Source organism: Gavia stellata, chromosome 2, assembly GCF_030936135.1.
Source record: "Gavia stellata isolate bGavSte3 chromosome 2, bGavSte3.hap2, whole genome shotgun sequence".
In the NCBI taxonomy this organism is placed as follows: domain Eukaryota; kingdom Metazoa; phylum Chordata; class Aves; order Gaviiformes; family Gaviidae; genus Gavia; species Gavia stellata.
Window position 1 is genome coordinate 40,598,845 of NC_082595.1, and position 14,442 is coordinate 40,613,286.

The 14,442-nt window shown below is 40.8% G+C and overlaps 1 protein-coding gene across 1 annotated transcript in view; it reads left to right on the forward strand.

Moving 5' to 3' along the window:
* UST (uronyl 2-sulfotransferase) overlaps positions 1–14,442 on the forward strand; it is a 174,348-nt gene that overhangs the window by 96,677 nt on the left and 63,229 nt on the right. The gene's annotated exons all lie outside the window — the stretch shown is intronic.

Below are 14,442 nucleotides of genomic sequence, written 5' to 3' on the forward strand. Positions count from 1 at the left end.
GTGTGGTGTTTTCTGGCTGACAGCTGAAGACCTTAGACAGCAGCTTGCCGTGAGCAGCCAGCGCAGTGGGGCGTGGGATGGATGCACAGGGATGGGTAGGAGACAACCAACTTCTGACTGCAGGCTTAGGGTGGCTTCAGATCCGTGAAGGGCTCCAAGATCAGCTTGAAGATTGAAGAACCCTACTGTGGTGAAACCCCTTGCTCCTTCCCAAGGAAAGGGATGAGGCTTTTTACATGCCATTGTAGCAGAGTCATTACTGGAAATCAAGAATTTTTGCAGGGGCAGTCATCCTCGGCATTAGTCCGCGGACCAAACTCACTTCTCTTGTTGGGCATCTTATACCTTTGAAACTAAGCTTTTCTTTGCAGGAAGGGATGAGGAATGCTTTATTCTCCTCCCGCCTGCATGTATCAAGCTGGCAGACAGGTAGGAGATAAAGGCATGTTATCTTTGCTACTCTTCTGGTAAGCTCAAAGGTCACTGTTGGGACAAAAGGAGTCCCTCCCACTTGCCTTGCACTACTCTGGTTGAGTGGTTTCAAGATCTGTAGGGATTGCATTAAGCCATTTAGAACATATCACCAAGGTACTAGAGAAGCAGAGAGAATGTAAGCAGAGTCGTGCCAAACAGGAGTCTGCTTTGCTTTCGCTTATTGATGCTTCTCAGCTTCCCAAGCAGTAGTAAGAAAAATAAACTTGGCTTTTGTTTAACATCACTGATGTGAATAGCAGCAATGACAAATCACTTGGATTTCCCCCCTTTGCACCCTGCACCTGCTTATAAAGTTGTCAGCAATTAAATCTCTCTGATTATTCAGAAAAGCATCACGGCGTTTACTTATGATTGTTTTCAACTGAAAAAAAAGGGACTGTATCTTCTTTCCAGAAAAAATCTCTAGTGGAAGTGAGCTAAGCCTTCAATGGTAAATTTGAGCACATGCATGTTTCTGATGCATCATTAGTTTTGCTGAACAAAGTTCTAAAAACCTGAAAATCTCATCCTGACCTGAATGCTTCCCAGGAATGTTTTCCTCTCGTTTTTGAACAGTGTTTTAAGAGTGCCTTCTAGTTCATCTGAGTAAACGAATCTTCATTTACTCTCCAATGTCTTCATCTTTTAGTTCAGTACTATCTTTTCTCAATCCAAAGTAATGGAAAGAGGCAGACAAAAAGACAAATCTTAAAAGGATGCATTACAGCAAATCTTATATGAATTTTTACAGATGTAAATCTAATTAATTGCAGCTTCAAACAGAAGATAAAAAACTAAGTTTCTTGCTCTTCTTTGATGTGAGTGAATCTCTACATAGCGCTTGTCACAGGAAAAACTTTTGTTCTCAGTGGTTTGCAGCTTCTGTTTCCAGTCTCTCCAGTGCAGCTAGGGCTAGCTTTAGGAGACAACACAGTGCCTCGGTAGGTTGCCTACTCCATCCAGTCCATTTCAGGAACATTTCTTTTGGGGAAGGTGGTGCTGTTTATTGAATTCTCCTTTACTTGTGATTCCTGGGTGGGGCTTTTCATTATGGCTCTATGGTTATTGTCCTGCTTGTTTCATCCTAAATGCTGGACTGACCTCTCCATACCTGGCTTACTTCTAATAACCGTACTTGGAAATGTTCTTATACACAGAGGTAAATGTTTAGGTGCTTTTTATTTTCATACTGGCTGTTGCTACTGGGGCTAGCCCAGCATGGGATTTTCTTGCTCTTGATTGGAAAAAGGGTATATTTCTCAGAAGTCTTCCAGTGAAAGCATCCAGTCTGCGTTTGAAGGCATCCACGCTCACAGCTTGGATGGGTGCACTTTTCACTGGGTAAAAAACTGGCTGGATGGCCAGGCCCAAAGGATTGTGATGAATGGAGTTAAATCCAGTTGGCAGCCAGTCACAAGTGGTGTTCCCCAGGGATCAGTACTGGGGATGGTCTTGTTAAACACCATTATCAACGATCTGGTCGAGGGGATCAGGTGAACCCTCAGCAAGTTTGCAGATGACACCAAATTGGGCGGGAGTGTTGATCTGCTTGAGGGTAGGAAGGCTCTGCAGAGGGATCTGGACAGGCTGGATCGATGGGCCGAGGCCAATTGTACGAGGTTCAACAAGGCCAAGTGCCGGGTCCTGCACTTTGGCCACAACAACCCCAGGCAACGCTACAGGCTTGGGGACGAGTGGCTGGAAAGCTGCTCAGCAGAAAAGGACCTGGGGGTGTTGGTCGACAGCCGGCTGAAGATGAGCCAGCAGTGTGCCCAGGTGGCCAAGAAGGCCAACGGCATCCTGGCCTGTGTCACACACACTGTGGCCAGCAGGAGTAGGGAGGTGATCGTGCCCCTGTACTTGGCCCTGGTGAGGCCACACCTCGAATGCTGTGTTCAGCTTTGGGCCCCTCACTACAAGAAGGACATTGAGGTGCTGGAGCGTGTCCAGAGAAGGGCGACGAAGCTGGTGAGGGGTCTGGAGCACAAGTTTTATGAGGAGTGTCTGAGAGAGCTGAGGTTGTTCAGTGTAGAGAAGAAGAGGCTGAGGGGAGACCTTATTGCTCTCTACAACTACCTGAAGTTGCAGAGAGGTGGGTGCTGGTCTCTTCTCCCAAGTGACTAGTGACAGGACAAGAGGAAATGGCCTCAAATTGTGCCAGGGGAGGTTTAGGCTGGATATTAGGAAAAATTTCTTTACTGAAAGGGTTGCCAGACATTGGAACAGGCTGCCCGGGGAGGTGGTTGAGTCACCATCTCTGGAGGTATTTAAAAGACACGTGGCTCTTAGGGACATGGTTTAGTGGTGGACTTAGCAGTGATAAGTTTATGGTTGGACCTGATGATCTTAAAGGTCTTTTCAAACCTAAATGATTCTGTGATTCTGTTCTAAGTTACTCTAAGTTACACCGCCCCTGCCGCTTCCTTGGCCAATTGGTTCCAGTTGTCTGTCAGCTTTACTGTCAAATTATTGCGGCTAGCTTCTAATATGAGTTTCTCCGGCTTTTGCTCTGTATTGACTGAAATGGTTTTTTTGTTCCCTGGTGTTTCTCCCCGTGCATCTGTCTTCCACTGCCATCTCCAAACACCTTTCACACTTCCTTTTGATCACTGAGCTACTCTCAAACCTCTTGCCAACCAGTGTTTTCCTCATCCATTTAATAACTCTGTGACTCTTCTCTGAAATATCTCCAGTAGTTCCAACTGTACTCTGCACCTGTATCAGCTTCACTAATGCTGTATATGGTAGAAAAAAAACCCGCTTTGCAGTCACCATGCTTATACCTTCTAAAGCTACAGTTGCACCAGAGCAATCTGGGCTTTCAGGGCAAGTTCTTTTTCCAGTGTGTTTCCTAGATCCTTTCCTAGTCACTGTTTACCAGGCTGCCATTTCCCATTCTGTAGAAATGGCCTTCATTCCTTATTCTTAAATGTATTAATCAAGGGGAAAAAAATGAGTGACACGAAGCATGCAAAATTACTAGCTGCTGACCTACTGCAGTGGATGTTGTGAAGTAGAAATTTCTTTGAATAAAAAAAAAAGAAAACCAGAAAATCTCCCTTGATATTTAAGTGTACTGTCAGAATGCTGAAATCCATTGGCCTGTGTTAAAAAAAAAAAACAAGAAAAAAGAAAGAACTTTTTTTCTCATGTGCTCAAGGAGCTCTAGAAGCTGTCACTCATAACCTGTGCTGTAGTCTGCAGTGCACGGGGCAGAAGCATCCACTTCCGTTTGTGCAGAACTCAGGAATTCAGGAGGTTTGCCACCACGCGGGGATGTGTGCCCAAAAAGGGCACATTGCAGGACCAGAATGACAGCTATCATTTATCTTTGTCATATTCCAATTCCTTTTCAAAGTCAATGCTGCATGTATTTAAAAAGAATTGTGGGAGCCATTAAATTAATAAAAATATTTTTTTGTTTGTTTGTTTCGGAAGTGAAGTTTATATACTAATGTTGTGGGGAAAAGCATCCAAAATGTTAATCAGAATCAAATATTAAAGAATGTCTGTACTCTAAGCAGGTAAAGATTTATATGCTGATACATTTGCTGAGATTGCAGGTGTTAGGGGTAGACCCAAGTAGCACAGTGAATAACCTGCAGAGACAAAAAGCTATTTCAGGATAGCTGCAGGTTGTTCACTGTGCTTTATCATAAATGCCGCTTGTCATCTATTTATTTAGCTTGAGAAAAAATGAAGCAGGAAGAAGCTTCAAGTTTGTGGAAAAGCCCCACTTGACCTCTTAGTAATCTTCTGCTGAATTAAGTAACTATAACAGTCTTTGGGCAGCTACTCAAGATGCTCGGCATGTGCTCCAAGTGTCACAGATTTCAGAGAAGCAGAAAGAACATTTGCAGGAATGCACAGGGGGTGGTGAGGCCACGGTTTTGGGTCAGGATGAGTCAGGGATGGGGAGAATTGCACAACTCCCATTTTGTACATGGGAAGGCAGCTTTTCTCCCTCCAACACTGAACTGTTGCCTTCGGAGCATGCACTTTACGGACCCTGGTTTGGGCAGAGCAGGAAGCTTGGCTGCTCCTTCATGTCTTGGGGTAAATGAACATTACAGGGGAATGTGTAAAAACCTAAAGACGTGCCTCTGTCAGTGACTGGTAAGTGACTTTTGCTTGTTTAAAGGCTGGCCGATTAGGTCACGGTAAAGGCATAGGCGGGAGAAGCATTAAAAAGACCACCCAGAGAGAGAAACAGGCTTTTTCATGTCTCACTGAAGCCATGAATTCTTTACTTTCTGCTGTAGTTATAGGCCACTGGGGAATGATCTCCTTTAAAATTTCCTATGATGTGGTAAGGAGATGCAGAGATAAAGCATGGACTCAATTTAATCTTACATTTTAATTAGCCCTTATAATTCAATTCGGTATATCTTAATTTGTTCAAAGCCAGGATGAATTATTGCCCAGCATTAGTATGTGAGGAGTCACCCTTTCTGTGCTGTCGGGCTGCTGCCCTCTTCTTCCTTTCAGCTGCAGTTCAATATCTGCAGCGTGTATTTAGCAACTGTGTGCATGTGCTCGAAGGGAGGGGGAAACGCTTTCCTTTTAGCATAGTTTTCTAAGGAAGTAAGACTCATACAGCAGTTCCAGCTGTTCCGTGGGTCTTTCCAGTTTCCCCCCACGCCTAATTCCTAAGTAATTTCTGAATCCGTTGGCCAGTTTCAAACCAAATTTGGAAGGCCAGTAGAAGGCCCAGAGACAACCACGCTGCTGCAGGTACATCTGCTGAAGGGAGAGCCAAGCAAAACAAAGCTGCTGGACCTTCTGCTGGGCCACGGCCAGCAACCACCTCCCTGTCCCCTGCTTGGATTCCAGCCGCAGCTCTGCTGTGTCCCTCTTGCTTGGTGCATGAGGGATGTGGGGGGGCTGATTTTGGGGAGGAGAGAAAGACCTGCTGAGTCTTCTGCTTGGGAAGGTACTTGCCTTTAGTCCATGGCATCAACATAAGAACTATTTCTGGCTTTCTGTGATTCATTAGCACAGTTAATGTGTAAAGTTCTTGTTTTTCTTGAAAAAGTTGGTTTTGGTGGACAGTCTGTATCAGCATTACTGATTTATTTTTTTATATTACTTTTTTAAACAGACACAATGGCCAACACTAACTAATAAAAATGAGTAAATCAGGCTGCTATAGTGGCAGACAGCATAACATGCAGCACTGCTGATCAGTTTGGACTCTTCCCTTCAACTCTGACCTGAATTCTGAATTACGGGTAGCAGTAAATCACATACTGTATGAAGGCAGAGATAGACAAAGACAGATTCAGTCTGGATAAGCCCAAAACTAAACTTAGTTTCTGAATATTGCTGGAGTGTTTTTGTTGTTCATCAGTTTTGTGGTTTTTCTCAGACAGAAGCAGCTCTAAAAACTGCTGTTTACACAGCACTTTGACACTACAGCATTCCCTGTTCTTGGGCTCTGTAAAATATGTCCGTAGCCAACAAACAAAAAGGAGGTAAATCTTGAAGAATTAACTTGACTACATGTCATGCGAATAGGCTGCATGTTTGAAAGCAGGAGCACACTCTGTGCTGACAGCATGGTGTTTGAAAGCCTTGCATATTAGCTTGTTGATCTTTTGTAAGGGTTGGATGATACATTTACATTTTTTTATGGCAAATAAATATCTTGCTTTGCCGTGACGTTACCTGTATACGTGTCTTTGGTCCATTGAATTGGAAATAGAATTTCACTTTTAAATTTTTTTTATAGATTGGTGAGAGGTCAGTAAAACTAGGGTGACTCTGTGATGCTGTTTTCATTGACTTTAAAACAGTCATGGGATATTTGTCGCAATGCTCAGATTTATTAATAACTGGAGGATTCTTGTTTCTCCCTTTCTCTGGAACAAGTAATACCACACAGAGCGTAGATGTTTTGCAGTACATGCCTATTACATGTTTTAACTGTGCTCCACTAGCTTTTGAAAATAGTGTGCTGGGCAAATGCATGGAGCTGGCATAACAAGATGCTGAATGTCCCTGACCCTTTGAATGCAAACTTCGTATGAATGGCAGTAGTTCAGTCAGCTCGCACTGATTCTGTACAGCTCAGCTGTGGAAGGGATTGGGCTCTTTGAATGCCTCCTTGAATCAACATCTTGAAACAATAATTGTAGCCTAAGATCATCTACTAAAGTAGTTTCAAGTTGTGGCTTTTTTGTCCTTTAAAAAAAACCATACACACCTAGGAAATGTCATTAAAAATATGGTAACAAAAAAATTATTACCCTCTGAGTAAGCTCTTAAAAGTAGGGAAATGTCAGCTAAACTTATGTGCACGGCCTTAACACTGTGTCTTTATGTGTGTTCATTATAATCTATACTTTTTGCTAACACATCATGAAACACTTTCTACCATCATGTGAGGTCTGCCTTGTAAAGTACACATTTCATGAATGGCCACATGGTGCTGTAATCCCTCCTACATCTTTTTTCCTTTTTTATACCACATTTTCTTAACGATGTGAGTGTGTAATGATGTTTTTTAACCGTGACTTGATGGAAGGCTAAGCACAAATCTAACATGTACTTTGACCTTCATATGGTCTAAGGGTTTTTTGGGGGTTTATTTTTTTAAAAAGCATTGCTCTACAGTGAGTTTTTCCACAGATTTTAAGATTATCCGATTTAGAATTTATTTCCCTAGATTTCCCATGTTCTTTGCATAACAGACTTTTTAGCTTTCGTTCTGGTAATACGATATTCTAAAAACGGAGATGGTTGCTTGAAATTTAGTTACTGAAGGTGGGATCAGGCATAACACCTAAATTATCCTTTCTTTACTGTTGTTTGGTTTCCATGCTCACATTCAGACTGTAGATTATATTACCAGTTCAGGAGTAACTTTAAATTAAGAAATATGTTGATTACTCCAAAAGAATCCAAAAGACAATAAAGAGCATGATCATGAGCATATAAGAAATTTACCTGTAAGGAAAGATTGAAAGGGCAGAGAAAGAGGGGACTGTGATAACACTTTTGAATTTTATAATAAAAAAGTTCTGCAGTGATAAAGGGACTATACAGTTCTTTATGAGTAATGATGGCAGAAGTGGTGGTCTTAAATAGCATCGTCAGAGTTCTAGATCAGCCATTTAGGAAAAGGCTTGAAAAACAAGGACAGTGAAGCAACAGAATAGATTTTACCTGAGAATTTTGGAGCTGGTAGTAGCAATTACATAGCTGATCCTGCCTAAAAGGATCCAGGCAAAAAGATGGATTGTGGCAGTCGCAAGTGATTTCTAGTCTTTCTCACCCCTGTGTAATGCACGATACAGACTATTTAGGTTTGAACCTAAAACCTTCACCTTTCAGGAAGGAAATTTAAGTCTTGATTCAAAATCACCAGTAATGGAGAATCTGCTGCTCTTGGTAAATTCTTCCAATACTGAATTTTTCTCTCAGATTTTAAATTGTGAGTTATTTTTCCTCTTAATTTTTCTGAGAAATCCAACTGACTCCTTTTCCTGGGATCTCAGAGTACATTTGCCCACTATGTAAAGAATCCTTTTAGCAAATTTTTCCCCTATGTAAGCTTTCATGTGTAATTTCTTACATGCCATGGTGTAGTCACCTCTCAGCCTTCTCTGTGTTTTTTTTCCCTTCTTATTTTCTTTTCAAGCTGAATGTTTTCAGTTTCTTGACATTTTTCCATTTCAAGGCATTTTTACTCATCTTTCTTGTGGCTCTGCAGTGAGCTTTGTGCATGCTTTGCTTAAAATGGAGTCTGTTAGTGATCATATCAGTGCTGTGCCAGGTCTTTGCTCCTCTCTGCTCCTGCTTCTCAGAAAAAGGGAAACTAGAATTATTCTGGCCTGTAAGGCTCACACGCTGATGATAATCTGTGGAGGCATGCAAGTCCTTGCCAGAACTGATCCTTCCCTGTGAGTGTCGTCTGCTTCTGGTTCTAGATGCTCTGGGGTTTATTTGCCACTACAGCACATGATGTTGGCTTATGTCTTGCTTGCCCTGTGGCTCAAGGGGCTCTTTATCAGCAAACCGCTCCCTTCATTATTCTCTTCTGTTGCAACTTTGTTACCTGAAAATGTTATCAGTAATTTTGCGCTTATCTTCTGAATCACAGATTATCGTGCTAAACTGTGTAGATTCAAAGCCTCAAGCACGATGATATCCACAGCTCCCTATTTGATGGTGATTACGTAGCATTTCACATCTGGGACAGGGCAGACGTTTTCAATTTCAGTTACATTGACTTTTATATTCTATACATTGTATACATGATATATACCGCAAAGTTACAGTGGTGGTTTTTTTTTTTTTTTTTAATTATACCCAATTTACTGTATTTCCATTTCCCTATGGACATTCCTAGCATTATCTTGAGTAGCTCTCTGTGACAGCCATTTCCACAGGACAGCTGGAATCACCCTTAACACTCTTGATAAACGTGTTCATACGAGAAGTTGAATATGCAATGCCGAGTGCATTGCAACATCCTTTGCATTATGAAGTCAAGCCCCAAGATTTTATGTGAACATAACTATCTCAGCCAAATCTGTGGTCTCATCCAATTTTGAAGATGCATCTTTTCTACGCACCGTGTTTGTCGATTTAATACTTTCCAAAGAGTTGTATCAGCTGTCTACTATTTGCTGGGAATTTATTGTAATAATTTTTAATTAGTTTTTCTGTACCTCCATATAATGTGCAACATTTGCATCTCTGAATTATAATGAAAGGTTAATCAGAGGTCCAGAGAGATCCTGAGCCAGACCTTTGGAAAGTCTTGAATACAAGGTATCTGAAATTAAGTGATTTTAAATAATGCAGAGTTTTACTATAGCTGCTGTTAGTGTTTTGTGGAGAACTAGTGTTTTATCTCTTACTTGTTTCGAGCTATAACTTTGCATTACATAAATGAAAGCCCAATTAGTATTTCCTTCTCAAGTGTTGGCCTTTGCTTGAGTTGGGGATGCTATACGGACCCAGGCAGGATTTGTATCAGTGTTGGTGAATTTATATATTAAACTACTTTGATATCCTCAGCATAATGAAAGGCATAGGGAAAAAAAAGCCCTCATTGTTTAGCATGCATGAATGTGAAAGACTGACAGCAATACAACATAAAATATTCTGGGAGATTTACAGGATAGTGAAATAGAGAAATATAAGGCTTTATAGTGTAATCTTTTAGCCATTCTCTGGCCTGAGGCAGTTTACTATCAATTTCCAGAGGACTTAGTTGTGATTTTTACAATGACATTGACCAGATGCATCACTTCAGAAGCTGAAATTTCTACTATTGAAATCACAGCTCCAGAAAGTGTGATTAATGAGTGGAGTGTTGCCAGTTTGCACTATTTTACTGTTATCTTGAACCACTGGGCATTTTGGATCCCAACACACACCTCCCATTCAAGGCCAGCCCAGCCAAGGAGGCAGTTTTGAAACAAAAAGATTTATCTCAACTCACTTCCCTTTTTTCCCCTCCTAATTCCACTAAAAGCTTGAAAACATGGCCACAGCGTAGGGTGAAGGCACAAAAGCTGGAAGCAAGGCACTATAGACAGAAGCAAGAAGATAAACTTACCTTTGGAGGCTGGCAATACCATGTAGTCCCAGCCAGGCAGAACCTCAGCCTGCTCCTCTGGGAATCTTTGCAGAAAACATAGCGGCTCGTCCTTCAGGAGGGTCCTTGGAGCATCCCAGAGGTGCGTGCTGACTTGTGTGCAGACTAGGGTTGTTTTGCCACAAGTGCATGTGAATACAAGATGTTATAATAGCTTTTCATTTCAAGATACCTTTTTCAGAAGATAGATTTGGATGTAACTGCATCTTTTTTAAGTCCTAAAAAGGTGAAAGTTGTACATTAGTGCTTTTACGTGATCTCCCTGTAAAGCTGTGCTGCTGAGCAGGTAATAGACCTGTAACGTAACTGATGTGTAAAGCTTGCTGAGCAATTGTGCTCTCAGCATGTGATTCTCAGTTGTATGAAGCTGTAAAAGGAAATTGTGCTTCCTTTCTAGGGACACAATGTGCCTGTCCCTATTAATATTAGGTGGCTGTCAGTTCTTGTTTGCTTCGGTTATATTGAACTTCTAGCAACCAACTCATTTGTTTAAGGGGAGACATTTTACATTAAAAGAGTAAGAGGCAGCCCAAGTTCTTACAGAGAATAGGTTGGGAGTCATCTTTTCCTCGAGGAATGTGGTTTGCCTGCAGGGATGAAGAAGCCTGCTTCTGCTTGTGCAAAGAGTTTTGTGCTGAACTGAAATGCAGCAGCCTTCTGAAGTGACGTGACAGGACTACCTTTATATTTAACCTTTCTTAAAAATGATTGAAATGAAAAATAATAGGAGCTGAGAGATCCTCCATTTTACAGCCAAGCAAATCACTTTGGTTGAATATTTTTGTTTCTTTTATTGTTGTTTTTTTTAACTCATCTAATAAGGGGTTTATAAATGGTTTTGAACAAAGATTTTGCTCATGAAAATAATAAAATTGGAATTCATCAGAGACATTTTTCCACGGGGCAAGCTTGCAACACCTGGCATACTTCTCAGGCCTTTTTTTCCCTTCTATTAAAAAAGGAATGGGTGAATACATTATTAATGAACCTAAGTATCATTGATTGAAGCCTGCAAATATGCTAGTTATTTTGATGGGGCCTCCAAAAATATACCTGTCACAACAGAACAGTAAAAACTAATGGGATTTAATAATATATACTAAATAAATCAGGAGAAGTTAAGTACAGGAAGAGCACTGCAGAGGATCGGTGTATACATTTCCAGTGCTCTGCTGGAGTGGTGGTGTCCTGGCCCACTCTGCCCAGTTGCAGCGATGTGCTGATGGGCATGAGAATGATCAGGTACCTTTATCATGCAGGATCCAATCTTGATCGCACTCAGAGAAGGTAGGCCTTCTGCTCAGGCCTAGAAAAATATGATTGTGTGCCTTTTTGAATCCTTCACAATAGGTATTTGAGTATAACTAAAGTGACATGATGTATAATGAGAGCACAATATATTATTGTTTGCAGGAGCATTTTCGTGTGGGTGGTGTTAATTTGAAAATTTTCACTCTGGAGAGCTAAGTAATATTTAATATGTTGTGACTGATAGGTACCTAAAAATATGCAGAACATACTTGAACAAATGGAGCATTGATTTCCCTTTTTTTTTTTTCCTCTAAATAGCTTAAGGTTATTGATTTTTAACCAATAGGGTTTTTTATGCCATGTGAGGGCTGCTTAGCTTCTGTAAAAGAGTCTCAGTACAGTCCATAGAAACAAATGGTTGGAATTTGGAGTATTATAAACTATGATGTTTAAAAAAACGTGCAGATTTGACTAAGAGCCAGAACAGACTTAATTTTTCTAAAAATTCGCTGCTTGTTGCCTGGTGGAGCAACTGCAGCTGGGTTTAGGCCAGGCTGGTTACAGTGTGTAGGAAATCAGAAATTCGAGCTGTCCTCTGTTTGGGGGGGGCACAGTTTCCATTTCAGAAATGAGAAGTTCTCTGTAGCTCTTTGTGAAAGCGTGACCTCCTATCTCCGCTGTCCTCTTGGGACAGATGAGCTTGCATTTGCCTCTTCTCTCAGAGCTGTTGGTACTGAATTTACAGTTCACGTGTTCAGGGACATGACCTTACCAGCAAAAAGACTGGCTCTGACAACTTTGGTGGGTTGGTTATGCAATCCAACCCCTCCTTTTACTTCAGAAAAGACAGTATGTGTTGAATATTTCCATCTAGACAGCTAACAGCTGCCTGCTTTTGATTTTTCTCTCTTCTAAGGAGCATTTAGGCTTAGGGTCCTTTACAAAACCCAGGCAGGATATCCCTGCTCTCTTGCTTCTCTGAACCTTGTAATCTTTCTGTCTCTATCTTAAGACAACTTGCTGCTGCTGTCATCGCTTCTTGCTGTCTTCATTGCTTCCCCTTTTCTTTGTTCTTCTCCACTCCCTTCTGTCTTTAGATTATTGCCAATCTGCATCAAGCAGCAGGAATGTAATGTGTTCAGTGCAACCTATTCTTGCCAGCAGTTTCACTTGAAAAAATTAGGTTTCATGGCTACCAGCCATAGCATTCACCAAAAGCTTTCTATTTGAATAAGTATTGTCAAAACTTAATGCCCTCATTGACCTGTGGTATTTGCAGGAATGCCTGTTTTTTAATGTAGGTTTTATTTCTGTATAAAGACAAAAAGCAGCAAAGACAGGCTCAGAGAAGAATTCAAGACACTGAATTCAGGATACTTCCCTTGCACACCCATGTCCAAACTGCGCTATACAGTAATAAGGAAGCAAGAGGCATCTACCTTCTTAATTGGATTGTTTCAAATTTTTCTGCTGTCTGTGCAATTTCGTATTATGGCAGTGATTCTGCAACATTGAGGTCAGTGAGATTACTGATATGCGTATTCATGAGACAAGCCTTTGCAGACTGTATTTAGTGGTCTGGGGAATCATGCAGAATAAAAATCAAGCTGAAACCGTATGGGATTTTTCTGTTGTCTTTTAATAGAATCCATATTTTTAAACAATTTTGCTGGCTCTTTAATATTTATGAGGAGCCCTGATCTTTTATTATACATATTCAATTATTCATCTGACTCAAAAGATGAAGAGAAGCAGAAAGGATTTTTTTAATCTAAAGGGTGTCTTCAGTTTTCTCTCTCTTCTAATCTAATATTTTACATTTTAAAAGAAAATATATAAATTGTGACTCAGAAAATCATCAGAACAGCATTTAAATACTTAAATATGGCTATGTCCTAAAACTCCCAAAAATAAAGCATAAGCTAATGCTTAAGTCAGAATTGTTCCCCTAATTTGGGGAAAGAGAAGGGCGAAACATAATTCATGTTCTTAGATCAGGCAAATTCCAAGTTGAATTTATCCTGTGAACTTCTCAATCCAAAAAGGTTTTACTTTGTTCTTTATCTCACAGCATTTGTAGTCCATAAGTCTGTTCCGTAGCATAAATGTCCGTTCTTCAATTTTGACCACGGAAGAGTGTAAACAACTTTCCTTTTTCTCTTCCAGTTAGACCTGTAGTCCCGATGCTGTGTATTGACATAAAATATGTAGTCAATATTTTAACACTGTGAAAATACACTATAGTCACAGACCTTCTCAAGCTCCCTTTTCCTCCTTTCCTCTTTTTGTATCCCACCTATTAACCTGAGGACGTTTGTCGTTAACTACCAGGAGGAGGTGTACAAGTGGGTAAAGGCAAGCTGATGAGGTTACTCTGGTTTATCTTCTCATCTCTAAATTGCAGGTACCTATGCTGCATTGTGCTTTTGTGCAGAGCCTGGTCACAGCTGGTTTCACCCTTTCCTTTTCCTTGACTTGTGTGTACTTGAAATTGATACTTGATTTCTTTTTTGAAGCAGGAATTTTCATACTGACTTTTTTAAAAATAATCTTCAAGAAGTGCAGTACAAGGATAAGGCGTTGCATAACCACGAAATAACCTCAAATCCAGCCGGTGGTGCAGGCTAGGGGTGAGGGGAAGAAGATCTGCACAAGTTCCAGCAAATATAAAGATGGAAATACCATGCATATCTGTCAGTTCATCCGAAGGAAGCCTTTTGAAATAAGCTTGAATGTTGCAAAATCCTTTGCACGTTACTACACTTACTGTACAGGTGAAGGTGATCCAAGGCTGCCTTATGGCAGTTAGTGTTAGGCGGTGCCTGCTCTAACATGATTTCCCAGATGGGAAACAAGTGTGTAGAAGAAGAAATGCTCATCCTCAGGTTCAGCTGCAGAAGGTTCTTCATCTGAAAACAGCAAGGAGAAGATTCAAGAAGCAAAACTATTGACCCAGTGGAAAAAATGTTCTTAAACTAAAATGTTTGTAGTACACATGTAGCTTAATGTGATACCATATTTACTGGTAATCCTAAAAAGATTTTACATGCTTTTACAAAGTTTTGGTAACTACTTGTAAGCTTCTCAGTTTCACTCCTGGCCTTGTA